The sequence below is a fragment of the Pleurodeles waltl genome, chromosome 1_1 (assembly GCF_031143425.1).
Source record: "Pleurodeles waltl isolate 20211129_DDA chromosome 1_1, aPleWal1.hap1.20221129, whole genome shotgun sequence".
In the NCBI taxonomy this organism is placed as follows: Eukaryota; Metazoa; Chordata; class Amphibia; order Caudata; family Salamandridae; genus Pleurodeles; species Pleurodeles waltl.
This window is the reverse complement of record NC_090436.1, coordinates 59,427,734-59,442,135: the sequence shown is the minus strand read 5'-3', so window position 1 is coordinate 59,442,135 and position 14,402 is coordinate 59,427,734. Positions and strand designations below refer to the sequence as shown.

Below are 14,402 nucleotides of genomic sequence, written 5' to 3'. Positions count from 1 at the left end.
AGCCATGCCAAGTATACATTTTTCGACATGCAAAGTATTGTATGTTGATTCATGGACATGCCAGGAATATGCATGGTAGGGGTGATATGCTGCCTTATGTGCATGCTGCATGTAACATGCAATGGCACATGCACAAGTGCAGTGTGAGGAGTTACTGTAATATAGTCATATAGTGCTTCCTGACCCTGACGAGGGCCTGAAGCGCTTTGCGGACTGCGCCTAAAACTACCCCACAGCAGTGCCATGTATGGAAGATTGTGTTCTGTATGTCCATTATGGGTCGGATAGAAGCTGTACATGGGGACCAGTGTTAAGCTCTGATCTTGCTTCTTGTTGCTGCATCTATGCATGAGATTTAAGTGAAATGAGTAAGAGTAAGAGACAGAACGCCTACGTAGTCGGGAAACACTGCTTTGAAATCTGCCATACAGTCATGCAAGTGTATAACTATCACAATATGTTGTAATCCAGGATAGTAGTACAGTTCGTTTGGCCAAAGACATAATGGGCAGTTTAATTAGATCACACATAGTAATGTTAGCTTGGCAGTAGCTACAAGACCAGGGCAGCTCATTACACTTCAGTTCTAGGGAATGAAGTGTACACATAACATAACCAGTGCTACACTAAACTGCACAGTCATGGTATCTGCGAGGTGTGGTTTCACACATCTCCCAAGTACACCTTCTACGTCATGAACATGTGAAGCGTGACACTGTCTCCGTCTTTGTCAATTCTCCATATCTCGGGGCTCCTGATTATCTTCTCCCAGCTCGTCTGCCGAGGGGGTCACTCCCCTGCTTACTGTGGTGGAGAGTATTTAGTTTCCCAGGCCCAGCTTGGACTGAAATGTCCTTCAGTGTGCCGAGTCACGGGCAGCCGAAGTGTAACGTGCTGCGTCATGCGCGTGATGCGTCACGCGCCCGCCCAGCTCCCCGCGCCGCGGCACGCGCCCGCCCAGCTCCCCGCGCCGCGGCACGCGCCGAGCAGCGAGTCACCGCAGAGGCCGCCGAGTATTGAAACCCTCTACCACTGCTGTATTTATAGCGGCCAGGCAGGCTCGTGCAAACAGAAACCACCTTAGTTTCAGGGCTTGAAAGTCATGCTACAAAACCCTCTGTGAGCACTACAGCACAACCGCATCGCCTAAAATAACCCGGCGTGAACTGCTCACTGCAAAGGCGATGTTCGGTATACATCACAGGGCGCAGATGCCATCAGAAGCCCATCTGAATGCAGACTGTCCAGTCCGCAATGGCTTATGCACGCACCAGGGAGCTTGGAAAAAGTCAGCCCTTCAAGGACGATCATACAGCGGTAAAGAGAAACTCGATTTCCTTTCACTTGGATTTGCGATTACTCGTGGTTTGCACACAAAAAACTGTTTTATAATTTAAATACAACATGCAAACTTGCGTTGAAAGATATATTTAGATTTTTTTGACCCAGATATTCGAATCCCTTACATTACGTTTTCATGTACTAAAAGATGGAATTTGTCTAATAAAGCGATCCACAACCTTGGGGATTCTGTGTGTAAATCGAGAGCTTTGAAGAATGCACATAAATTGGATTGGGAGGAAGAAATAAAAAGATACTTTTTGATCAATGATGCTGAATGCTATAATTGTGAATGCCAGTTAATGACAGCTGTTGGGGTGTAATGGCATTGGTGTAATACATGATGTTTAATGAATATATAAGAGTAAAACAATTTTTGAACGTGATCTTCAAGAGAATCTTGTTAGTTTTGGGACTTCAAATAAAAATCTCTAAAACACTAATTACCCTGGTTTATGATGATCAAAAGGTTATACTCAATAACACTCAAAAACAATTCCCGTGGCAAGCATTAATTATAGCTAAGAGGAACATTTTGAGAATATGGAAGAGTAGCAAACTCTAACAAAGTTGAATGGATTACTAATGTGTTCTCAAACATCAAGGTCTTGAAAAGCTTTCACACTAAAAAGGGGAACTGGCTACTTGAGTACACCTGGAAGCAAGCTCTTTAAAAATATATAAGTTAAATTGCACGTTATACAATCAACTGCCCTTGCTCTACTCTTGCTCATGCCTAGCCAACTCCTTATTATTTTCTTACGTTTCCCATTTTGTGTGCTAACCTGCAATTGTCTTCCACCCACCTTATTTTTTATTTTTTTTAACATTTATTGAAAAGAGTTCTACATGCAAGAACATATATGGCACAGACTATGCTACAAATTTTAAATTTCTTTATTATTGCTTAACAGATAACCTATGTACTCTAATTCTACAAAGTACATACTTTTGGTAATTTTGATTTAAGCTTAATGTTTGTTATCAGAGCATTTATGTGTAACTTGTGTTTAATTTTTTTTAGGACTTTTGTTTTTTTAAATCTTGGGTTTCAATTTCACATGGCTGTCGTTTTTTTAAAATGTATATAAAAATTTTCTTGACTTCCATATTCCAATTCTCTCACCAAGGACCCCGCCAGCGCCAAGACCAACCTACAAGAGGGGATGAAGGACGTCGCAGATTGGATGAGGCTCAGCCGCCTAAAGCTGAACTCTGACAAAACGGAAGTCCTCATCCTCGGCAACACCCCGTCCGCCTGGGACGACTCCTGGTGGCCCACGGCCCTCGGCACCGCACCGACCCCCACAGACCACGCCCGCAACCTCGGCTTCATCTTGGACCCCCTTCTCACCATGACCAAGCAAGTCAACGCCGTGTCCTCCGCCTGCTTCTTCACCCTCCGCATGCTCCGCAAGATCTTCCGCTGGATCCCCGCCGACACTAGAAAAACCGTGACCCACGCCCTCGTCACGAGCCGCCTGGACTACGGCAACACCCTCTACGCTGGGACCACCGCCAAACTCCAAAATCGCCTGCAACGCATTCAAAACGCCTCGGCCCGCCTCATCCTCGACGTACCCCGCAACAGCCACATCTCCGCACACCCGAGACACCTGCATTGGCTCCCAGTCAGCAAAAGGATCACCTTTCGACTTCTCACCCACGCACACAAAGCCCTCCACAACAAGGGACCGGAATACCTCAACCGACGCCTCAGCTTCTACGTCCCCACCCGCCTCCTCCGTTCCTCTGGCCTCGCGCTCGCTGCCGTCCCTCGCATCCGCTGCTCCACGGCGGGTGGGAGGTCTTTCTCCTTCCTGGCAGCCAAGACCTGGAACTCCCTCCCCACCAGCCTCAGGACCACTCCGCATTCCAGAGACTCCTAAAAACCTGGCTTTTCGAGCAGCAGTAACCCCCCCCCCTTTCCCCTAGCGCCTTGAGACCCGCACGGGTGAGTAGCGCACTTTATAAATGTTAATGATTTTGATTTGATTTGATTCTATTTGATTTTTTCTTGCCTCTTTCAAGATCACATCATATTTTACAACTGAGGATCTACTTGTCAGGGGCATGGATAAAAAATGGACACATGCTTTACAGTCCAAATCAGTCATGGTTGATAGATCCTACAGGTTTTAAAAGAATCGTTACTTATAGGGATCCACCTGGCCACTATTCTGGGCGGCCGGCCAGTTATCATGTTTAAGGGGAAGGTGGAATTAGCAATATGCAGTTATTTTCTCCCCTTGAAATATAAACTTTATAACAGCAAATTCAAGAAGAAATCACTTAAAAAATGTTTGCACAGTTCCTAAATGCTAATTAAACAAACACTTTAAAAGCGAATATACCTCACCTTTTAAAGACGCTAGCAGATCGTCTGGCTTTGCAAATGCTTGTATGGTAGGAACAAAAAAAAAATGGCCAACCTCAGATGGATGACATTGACATATGCATGCTCATTCGCCACCACACAGGTGCGTGTATATGTCATAACACAGCAGCCATTTTGTTGTTTTTTAATTATTATTTACCAATCCAGGGTGGTGGACCCCATCTTGGATCAGCAAATTAAAAAACATAAAAAAGAAAGCGAAAGCATATCACAGAGGAAAGGGCAGCCCGGAAGCAAATTACAGACGCATAGCAGGCCTAAAAATTTAATTTAAAGAACGGGATAGGGAGGTGTGGGGGAGCAATGGAGAAGTGTTAGGGGGTGGCCAAGCCACTAAACACTGCTGAGCTGCGAGAAGAGCACAACGGTGATCAGAGAAGGCACAATAGGTAAGCTAGGTGGAAGGCGGGGAAAAACAAGAGAACGAGGGGCAACAATATAAAGGGAAAGTACCACACAAAAGAGAACAAGAAACAACATGGAGCGTTGGAAGGAAAAGAAAAAAGTAGTTCAGCTGTGGGAGGATACAGGTCACCAAATAAAAAAGTATGGTACACAAGCTGTGCTCCAGGTGAGTGACAAACACAAGAAGAGGAAGGCAAACCATCAAATATGAACTAAGCAAATGAAACAGGCAAGAAAGCCAACCAAACATGCACTAGGCTGGCTCAAAGCTTGCTCTAGTATTTGGTTATGTTACCCATAGGTCTTTCAACGCAACTTAAAAAAATTATACAGATTTGGAAACACCTTATTTAAGTACCCACTGTTGGCCCTACTACTATCTCAAATATAAACCAACAGTCTGTATTTTCTAAGAAAAGTGAAAACACTAGCTGCCTCTCACGCTACAGACCTTACAGATTCAGATATCAGACTAGCCACTCAAATCTTGCAGGCTCACCACTTGGACAGCAATAGTACTGATAATAATGTACATGGGTATTTCATAACTCATGTGGAGACATTTCTAACATTGCATAAAGGCTCTCTTGCATAGGCAGACACCTGCATTAAGCCTTCCAGGCTTAATATTAAGTGTCACTCCAACGCAAAATAAGTAGATATTTTGGAAATGCAAGCATTTTGTTCAGAAAAGCCTGAGCTTCTCAGCTGTCTAAAACGTTTATATTTTACTACCAGATTCAAGATTTTGATAAATAAAAACCTGTGGTTTTCATGAAAAAACATCTATTTTGTTTCACAATAGCAACCTCGTTTTAGTAAATTTATTTTCGGTCCACAAACGGGACATCATGTTTTCATGAAATACTCTAATGTATTACTACTACACATGAACCCATTCTGCCTTAATTCCTTATGTATGTACTGTCACATGCCAGGGATACCCATCTTATTTTCAGCATTTTCACCAATGGCAATGATGAGCAAAAATGTTCCACGGGGGGGGGATACCATCATGACAAGGATGGCTACAATCTTCAAGGAAGACCACCATTACCCAAAAACCAGTATTGTGTTATGCCATGGATGGAACCATATCAGTCATGCTCAAAATAAAACAAAGATGTCTGGAACTATCCCAGAGGAAGGCTTCATCATGTGAAAAAAGGTCACAAAAAAAGTCAATGATAGCAAAACATTCCACAGGTGGGCATCATTAGGACAAGGATGCCCCCAACACACCACGAATGATTAACGTGTTTCATAATGCCAAGGAGACCCATAGTTTACCAAGAAAGGTCCACATTATGTCAGGGATGCACACAATATAGCAAAAATACCCAGCCTTATGCTGTGGCGAGTATTATGCCGGACTATTAGGATACATAACGCCAAAGAGGCCCACAATATAGTGTTATTTCTGGTGGAATTGGCCACTAAAGAAACACATTCAGGCCAGAGAGACTCCACATCAAGCGCACACAAATACAGACTCATACACAGACACAAGCAAAACCTGTACCACAGCCAACTCCCCAAAACGTACTTTAATTTTACTCTAAAGAATCATGTGGCATTCCTGCTACAGTTTTTGGTCAACTATGCACATGCAACATTTTCTCCCACATGGTGCTGGGCAGAGGTTTATGCATAGACTGGGAGAGGCAGACTGTATACTTTAGTGTGTCGCCCTAAGTGGGATGGGTATGCCTAGATGCAGGTCCCATGCACACTGTCACTGTGACATGGTCTGCAAAATAACTATGGATTGGAATGTGGCTTAGAGTAATTCCTAGTGGCTGAGCTTAATCGAAACATTCCATCCATCACTTTTTTGTATAATTAAGACAATCACCGTATGGCATACTAATTGGCTTTGTTGTAGGGAAATGTGTTCAATACCACGCAGTGTGTAAATATGGTGCCCGTTTCAGTGGTCATACGCAAGACTAAGGCAGCCTACCCCAAGCATTTTCATCATAAACATTTTTTTAAAATGTGCTCAACGTTCGCAACTCAAGATTTAACAAGAATAAGTGAAAATCAAAACTTTGTTTGCATTTGAAATTGAGTTGCAAATAGAAGACCTCAGATCACTCTCAATCGATTACCCATGTGTTCATTCCTTCTATTCCCATATTGGTCTAGAAATGGCTGAAAAGCAGCACAAGCACATTCCTTTATCCCCTGGCGCAACACTATTAATTGTACCTAAAAACAATCATACATAGCAAGAACACTTGGGTTGTATTCATCTTGCAAGCTCAATGGGAGATCACCGGACATAAATTTAAGCAACTAATTGCTCATTAATGCTGGTAACTCTTTGAAGCACCAGATCGCAAAAGGTAGAGCCATTTCATGTGGGCTACTGCTTATTATCTCACAAAGCCATTAGGGTCTGCTAAGGTGGTACTGCAACCCTCTGCTGCTGGGCAGATCATGTTCAGTTTTGAACTGAGACAGCAAAATCTACAAGACCTTGGTTCAAGCTTTTATGAAGAAATGTGTTGCTGTATCCACCCACCCAAGAACCCGAAAACTGGTGGACTATTTTTTTAGGAATGGCAGCAGACCCCATGGAGAGCTACCTAGACTGCTTAAAAGTTGAAATTCACATGATTTGTTCAAAGAGATGGCATGTCTCAGTATTGGCAGTCAAAGTGGTAGGGCAGTTGGTGATGGAAGGGAAGTAATGGTCAGATGAAGGTGGTGTCTTCATATTGGCTACAGGCGAGAGTTGGCCCAGTTTCTCAAGTCTTCATTACTAATAAATACGACAAGTTGACTAGTTTCTTAACTTGTTCTGTAAGAACCAGCACTGCATGTAGAAACCTTACTCCAAGTGTCTCCTGCCCTAAGGCGAGAAGCTAAGCTTGCTGCATAGGTGGTTGTTATGCTTTACATAAAGTGTAATTAGTGCATTTAAGACAATGGTCAAGCATGCACAGTATTAGCAGCCACTGCTAGCTTATTCACGATGTTCGTATTTGCAATATACATCAGCGCCTCACAATGTATATCAATAGGTGTATAACATACATAATTATGAGCAGCCAGACCTTTAAAGGGAGAGACAGGGCATTTACAAAAAGAAAGCGCAGAACTTTTGAAAAAGGCATTTCAAGCATGTAAGTTAAGGTGAGCCAAATGTTGTGTAAAAGGTCAATTATTTCTTTAACCGCATTTTCCTCAACTAGTGGTGAAATGAAATTCGAGAAACAAATAGAATTATTTTTTGACAATTTCTCAATTAGCTTCTTCTGTGGTTTGGAGAGTACTCTCTCTAATGTGGCTCTCAGATTGAGGTTTGGAGCTAGTGATACCTCCTACAACATGCCTATGCAATGGAGCCTTATGGTGCAGGCCCGGGCTGGGCAGGAGTGGAATGCTGGGAGTGCTACTCCTTCAGATGTGCCTATTAGGTCTGACTGTGGCCTTTCTGATCAGGCTGGGCTCTGTCAGGAATGCTTGGAATTCACCTCCTTCAGATGCACAACCCAGGTCTGACTGTGGCTCTTGCTGGCCTGGGCTGCAGAAGATAAGGCGTGTGCTTTTTCATCAGTTAAGCGTCCGAGGTATAGCTGTGTCTTTTAGTGCCCTGGTCTTGCCTCTGCTAGTCATTCAAATGGGACCCTGAGGGCTACCTGCGAGTCTTATGGCCTTGGCTATAGGGCTATGCTAGGACTGCTCCACCTTCATGGTTTCTCTTATGCCTGTCAAACTTACTGCCCCAGTCTGGGGTGTACAGGGAATTGTCGTAGAGTTGCTCCATCAGAAGCATTCATGCAACCCGACTCTGCACCCTTCCTGCTGTGGATTGAGCTTTACTAGGTATCCCAGGAGAGCTGTTCCTACAAATAAATCTTGAGGGCCGACTGAGCATTACTGCTGGTACTGTGCTTAGGATGCCACCTAGCGAGAGCTGCTCCTCCAGATGTGTCTAAGGTCTGCCCATGGTTCTTACTGTCCAGGGTGAGCTGCAGAGGGAATGCAGGGAGAGCCCTTCCCAAGATGTGACCACGGGGTCTGACTGTGGCACATTTTGCCCAGGACAGGCCCCCGATGGGCAAACTGGGAGAGATGCTACTTCAGATGCACAAAGTTTGAACTGTAATCGGCTATCAGGCCTGGTGGAAGAAGTGCTACTTCACATACTCTCCTCAGGTCTGACCGTGGTCATTTCTGCCCAAGTTTAAGTAGCTGGGTGGGGTGGTGGAAGTACTGCTTCTTCAAAGATGCCCATAAGAGCAGAATGTGGCCCCATCTGCCCAAGGGTAGACACTGCCTCTGTGGCAAATATGAGGAATTGGCAGGTAATCCAATCTTAAAATCAAAATCAACTTCATGAACCATGCCTGCAAGTTATACAGAAAAGTTTATTTTGGACCCAAAACACATGCATAGGAACAAGAAAATGTGCTTATAAATTACTGTGAATGGAGTGTAATATTTCATGATCTAGCATTACCTTCCCTCATTGATAGTGACATTTTTAAAATACTTAATTTTTTTTAGGTTGGTCTTGTAAAAAATACTTTGATGATCATGCTTTATTTCCCGCCAGTTATTTTTAGAATGATTCAAGTGGTTTTCTTTGCTTTTAAATTGGTCTTATTTTCTTTGATGTTGTTTGGCTTTTGCCCCAATGCTCAGAACTCACCATAAATCAGAGGGCGTGCCAGTAGGGTAGTGATAACATAAGTATTAAAAATGTGCAGGCCTTTACTTACTACCTAAAAGCCAAGATGAAACAATGAGGTATATTCATAGCAGAGATCAGAGCACACAGTGCAGGTTTAAGAGGAGTAGGGCCAATTACAATAACATGAATGTCACAACGTGGTGGGTAATTATAAAATGTATTATGCACAGTGGTGTGATGCATGTGTCAAAGTCTACATAAAATCATTAGTATCACTGCAGATGCATTAAGAAATGTGATTGGCTTCAAAATATTGTATCAAGAGCAACGGAAGGTGGTTCTAGAATATGATCTTTATAACCGCAGATACAATTAAACTGGCAGGTTTGGGCATCATCACAATCTGTATAACCAACATCTGTAAATTCTGGTCTGCTTTGAAGTCTTGCAGGAACTAGCCAAGCCTGAACCAATACGTTCTTCACTAGCTCCAAGCCTTACAAACAAAATACAGCAAGAGAACAGGCTTAGGCTTTTAGTGGTTAGTCAGTTCAGCTGAACGTACCCAGCAACAGGTCAGTATCTGGCTTTGAGACCATGACCCAGAAACCAAATCCTTTTATAGGCCCCGAGGTGAACAGCCACCCAATGAGCGGCCAGAGGGCAGTCGGGACACGCCCCTGGCTGCAGAAAAGGAAGACGGACTAAAGTTGCGACCGTGTCTTCCAGTAAAGCGTTTGTTTCGCACAGAAACAAACCAGACGGTCCTGGAGGGCGATGGAAAGGGAAGACGGACTCGCTTTGGGGGCGTCACAGGTGCAGGTCACTTTGGCGGGGGGGGGGGGAACGTCTACCCCCACTGGCCCCACACTGACAGGCTGCAAACACCGCTGGTCGGTACGAACTGGCAGGGCTGCGGCCTTACAAGTGCATTCAGGGCTCGCCCCCACCCTCTAGCTAGTGACCTCTGACCCCCCGGCAGACGAAGGAAGGGTACCCCGTGACCTCTGACCCGGCAGACAAAGGACGGGTGGAGGGGCCTGTGAAGGCCGCAGCTTACCTCTCTCTCGAGCCGGCGGGGGCGCCGCTGGAGCCGGTAGCCTCCTCTGTCCCTGGGCTGGTTATTCATCAGTCTGTGCTCTGGAGCCTGCCCCCCGCGCTCCTCCCCCAGCACCGCTCCTGCCTGCCACCAGTCCCCGGCTCCCTGCGAGTGATTTCATCCCTGAGCCTCTGCCAGGCGGTGCGAGCCGGTGCTGGGGGAGCTGCGCCGAGCTGTGTGCAGGGCAACCCGAGAGCTGTGCACGCATGGAGCGCGCCAGGTGCAATGCGAGCCAGAGGGCCTCGCAATCAGTGTCCACATGACTCTGGGGTTATCCTGTCTGCAAGGGACCCGAGAGCTGCACTGGCCTGTGTATACAGAACCCGAGAGCTGCACCGTGCTCTATGCACGAGACCAGCGTGCATGTAACATGATACTAATAGTACTGACCCCTATTGTATCAACTGCTATTTCTCAGGCTTCCATCTCCAATCTGCCATGTGTCAAAATGACTATTTCCCTTCCCAAGTTGTTTGTGACAATGTGGCCTCTATTTTTAAGAGAGCATCAAGGCCGATCATGATTGTATTGCCCTGCTTCTGGTTTCTTTGGCTCAGGAAGCATGATTACAAACCTTCATTCTTTTGTGTCTCTCCTCTCCCAGCTCTCCCCTTCATTACCTCTCTGAAGTCCAACTCCCCAAATTATATACGTGCAGTCAGGGTTCTAAAATTTTTACCTGTATTTGTTACACATGCTTTTACCTTCATCCTTAACACGGGTTTTCATCTGGCACAGTCCATAGTGGATAAGAAAGGGGTTGTTAAAGCAATCTTGGACTCCAGGGCACAAGCTAACCATAGGCCAATCTCTTCTTTTGCCAGCGGTCACTAAAAGTTTCAGATATGTTCTGGCTCATCTGCTTTCTACACATGGTGAAGAGCACTCATTACTAGATTCTAGCCTGATGAAGGCCTTTTTTAGGCACTGTATAGAAAATAGCTTTGAATGCATTACCACACGCCTCATCCTGCTGTTGTAGGCGTGTCATCCTGTCATCTCTAAATAAGTATCTTGAAGAAAAACTTTTTTTTTATGCCAATGCAGTTGAAAGGTTTTATTATTAATGCTACCATCTGTTAACTTAACTATGCCAACAATTGTTACGATGACTTACCCGAGTCATCTATTTACAAGCTTCAAGGCAAACAGAATATGGCAGCAGGACTGGTCATTAATTCCAGGAAATTTGACAGGCTTCTCGAGGCTTGACGTAAGCTGCTCTAGTTGCTAGTTTCTAGAAGGATCCATTACAAGGCACTCTGATTTGCTCACTGAGGCCATTATGAAACAATTTCTATGCTGCTTATGTGTTTGCTTTTCAATCTAAACATTTCCTTCATTTTGGCTCTCCCCTTTCCTGGTTTACAAAGGCTTGTTTGTTTTGGGGAGTAGGGTAGGTGGGGAGGGGGTGTTGTGGGTGGAGGCCGATGTTCCTTCACTTTTTTTTTCCTGTATTTGGAGTGTACTCTGCTTGCACAAAATAAGGAACATTATGTTCATGAAGGCTTTTAAAATTGATCTTTTTTATTGATTATCTTCATATGTTTGTTGGGGTTAGTTCAGTGCCAACATGTTTTAGGGTGTTTGTTGCACTTCGTAACTCAACTCAGTTCATATCTTGCATGTGTAGCTTTCCAGTATATTTAATGGGTGCATTTGGCAACAAAACACAGGAACAGTGGCAATGTTAGAATGATAGGACAAGAGTCCACAACTACTTATTTTTTGGCATTGTTCATGGATCATTGTCACCTTAGAGATAGCTCAGGTATACATGACCTGTGCGTAGACACAGACAGCTCAGTTGTATGAAGCATAAACATACTTTATATGTAGCGGAGGCATATCTCTTGTGCCTATAACAAACACCTCTATGTTCAGTTTGAGTGCATTGTGAGACACATATACAATATGCTTTAATGTATGTCTTGTGTGTTTTTTCTGAGGGATGTGTCTATGCGGTGGCAGTACAGAAGCACGGCTCTTGTGTAGGCATTGCATTGCTGTGTCCGTCCTCTTCAAACTGGTGTAGTTTGGCAGGAAAATGCTTTTCAACCCTTATTCTGCTTTCAGACTAACCCTCTCAAAAGCAGCATAACTTTGATATTATGTATAGTAAGTCACCAATGCAAAACCGTTGCACAATGAGTTTCTTGACCAAAGCAGTGTTTTCAGTCTGCTCATGGGGACACTGCAACTTGCGGTTCTTTGAGGTTGCACACATGTACAGGTCCCAGAACATTGATCCTTATGAGTTAACACACCTGATTTCAGGTTGTGTGACCAGCAAGTCTCGGTTTGATTCCTAATACATCTTCTTTTCCTCCTAAGAATCCATGAGTGCAATCAGTTGGCACTATTACACTGCCAGATGTACGCACTATTCTAAACGGAAATAAACATTGCTGTTGGCACCCCACATTGAGCAGCTCTCATATAAGACAAATGAGCTATAACCATGCAGGAAGGCATCAGGCCTAAAAAAAAAAAACTGACAAAAAAAATAGTTGTTTTTAATAATTTTGCCACGGATGGCATGCTAGCATGTGCAAAGGATACACATCGTTCTTCGATCTCAACAACACATAGGATGTGTGGCTGATGGGCAATGTCCTGCAAAGAAGTCACTCCAGCAGTATCAAAAATAGTGGCAGTTAATACATGTTATGGTACCACAATATATCATTTCAATTCTGTTCCGATGCCACCAGCGCTCAACGTGGCGCACGCGCACATGCATGCACACACCTACCTCCTCACAGTTTGAAGTGTTTGAAAGTCACTGCCGCACACTGTGTTCCTACTTCTATATACCTTGATCATGGTCAGTATTATCAGTCAGCCTTTTGTCCTACTTCTATGTCTGGTCCGTCTGTTTTTGCTTGTCAAACTCTGGTCACCCCAGATATGCGCCCACACCGAGAGCTGTGTACACAGCCTGGGCGGTACAGGCGTTTCCCCACATCTCTGTGACTACCCTCAGCTATGCTCCTAACCCGATAAGTGAACAGCTGTCTTCGGCAATTTACAAGAGCTTGGGGCTCTGGGCGCTATCTACAGCGGTATATTTAGCCAGAGAGCCGCAGAAACAGCTTCCACCAGTTGTGCACACACAGTGAGGAGTGTTGAGTGTGACTCAGCAGTGTGAGCAATCGGAGCAGTGCGGGGGCGGTACTCAGAGCAAACCCAAGATTAGTGATCCAAGGGTGGTGCACAACGGCACACAATCTGAGCGGGTGCAGGACGAGTCCTCAGCCGTGTGCAGGCTGCATGCAGCCGGCCGGAGGACCAGCCTTCAGCTGTGAGGACAGCCGGAGAGCTGTACGAGCTGTTCTCTGGTGTGTGTGTATACCAGGAGGGTCACAGGAGCCGCCCTCACCGACGGGCACCTCAGCCGGAGAGCAGTCACCAGCCGTGTACACACAGCCTGGGAGCTAGAAGTGCTGCACTCCAATATGTACACCACCTCACTGCAGCAGGGGCAGTCACTGTGTTTTGTAGTCAAGGCTCCCGCTTGCAGCAGGCAGGTGCAGGGCCTACACACAGCTCAAGGAAGTAGCACTGTCAGCTCTGTAGACACAGCTCAAGGGGAGCAGCAGCTGTCAGCTCTGCACACACAACTCAAGGAGAGCAGCGCTGTCAGCTCTGTAGACACCTCAAGGAGTGCAGCAGCCCTCAGTTCTGTACACACAACTAGGGGTGCAGCAGCACTAAACTCTGTACACACAACTCAAGGAGAGCAGCAGCCCTCAAGCTTTGCACACACACAGCTCAAGGAGAGCAGCAGCTGTCAGCTCTGTAGACACAACTCAAGGAGAGCAGCAGCGGTCAGCTCTGCACACACAGCTCAAGGAGAGCAGCAGCGGTCAGCTCTGCAGACACAACTCAAGGAGAGCAGCAGCGGTCAGCTCTGCAGACACAACTCAAGGAGAGCAGCAGCGGTCAGCTCTGCAGACACAACTCAAGGAGAGCAGCAGCGGTCAGCTCTGCAGACACAACTCAAGGAGAGCAGCAGCGGTCAGCTCTGCAGACACAACTCAAGGAGAGCAGCAGCGGTCAGCTCTGCAGACACAACTCAAGGAGAGCAGCAGCGGTCAGCTCTGTAGACACAACTCAAGGAGAGCAGCAGCGGACACAACTCAAGGAGAGCAGCAGCCGTCAGCTCTGTACGCACAACTCAAGGAGAGCAGCAGCCGTCAGCTCTGCACGCACAGCCCAAGGAGAGCAGCAGCCGTCAGCTCTGCACGCACAGCTCAAGGAGAGCAGCAGCCGTCAGCTCTGTACACACAGCTCAAGGAGAGCAGCAGTGGTCAGCTCTGCACACACAGCTCAAGGAGAGCAGCAGCCGTCAGCTCTGCACACACAGCTCAAAGAGAGCAGCAGCCGTCAGCTCTGTACACACAGCTCAAGGAGAGCAGTAGTGGTCAGCTCTGCACGCACAGCTCAAGGAGAGCAGCAGCGGTCAGCTCTGTACACATAGCTCAAGGAGAGCAGCAGCGGTCAGCTCTGCA

The 14,402-nt window shown here is 45.8% G+C and overlaps 1 protein-coding gene across 3 annotated transcripts in view; it reads right to left on the bottom strand.

Moving 5' to 3' along the window:
* The window catches only part of ATOSB (atos homolog B), a 316,423-nt gene that overhangs the window by 194,809 nt on the left and 107,212 nt on the right, over positions 1-14,402 (bottom strand). The window contains exon 1 of one of the 3 annotated variants that reach the window (XM_069212490.1): positions 9,850-9,956. The exons of the other annotated variants lie outside the window; for them this stretch is intronic. The gene's annotated coding sequence lies outside the window, so the exon portion shown is untranslated. Of the gene's footprint in view, positions 1-9,849; positions 9,957-14,402 lie in introns of those variants that run through there. 3 annotated transcript variants of the gene reach the window in all.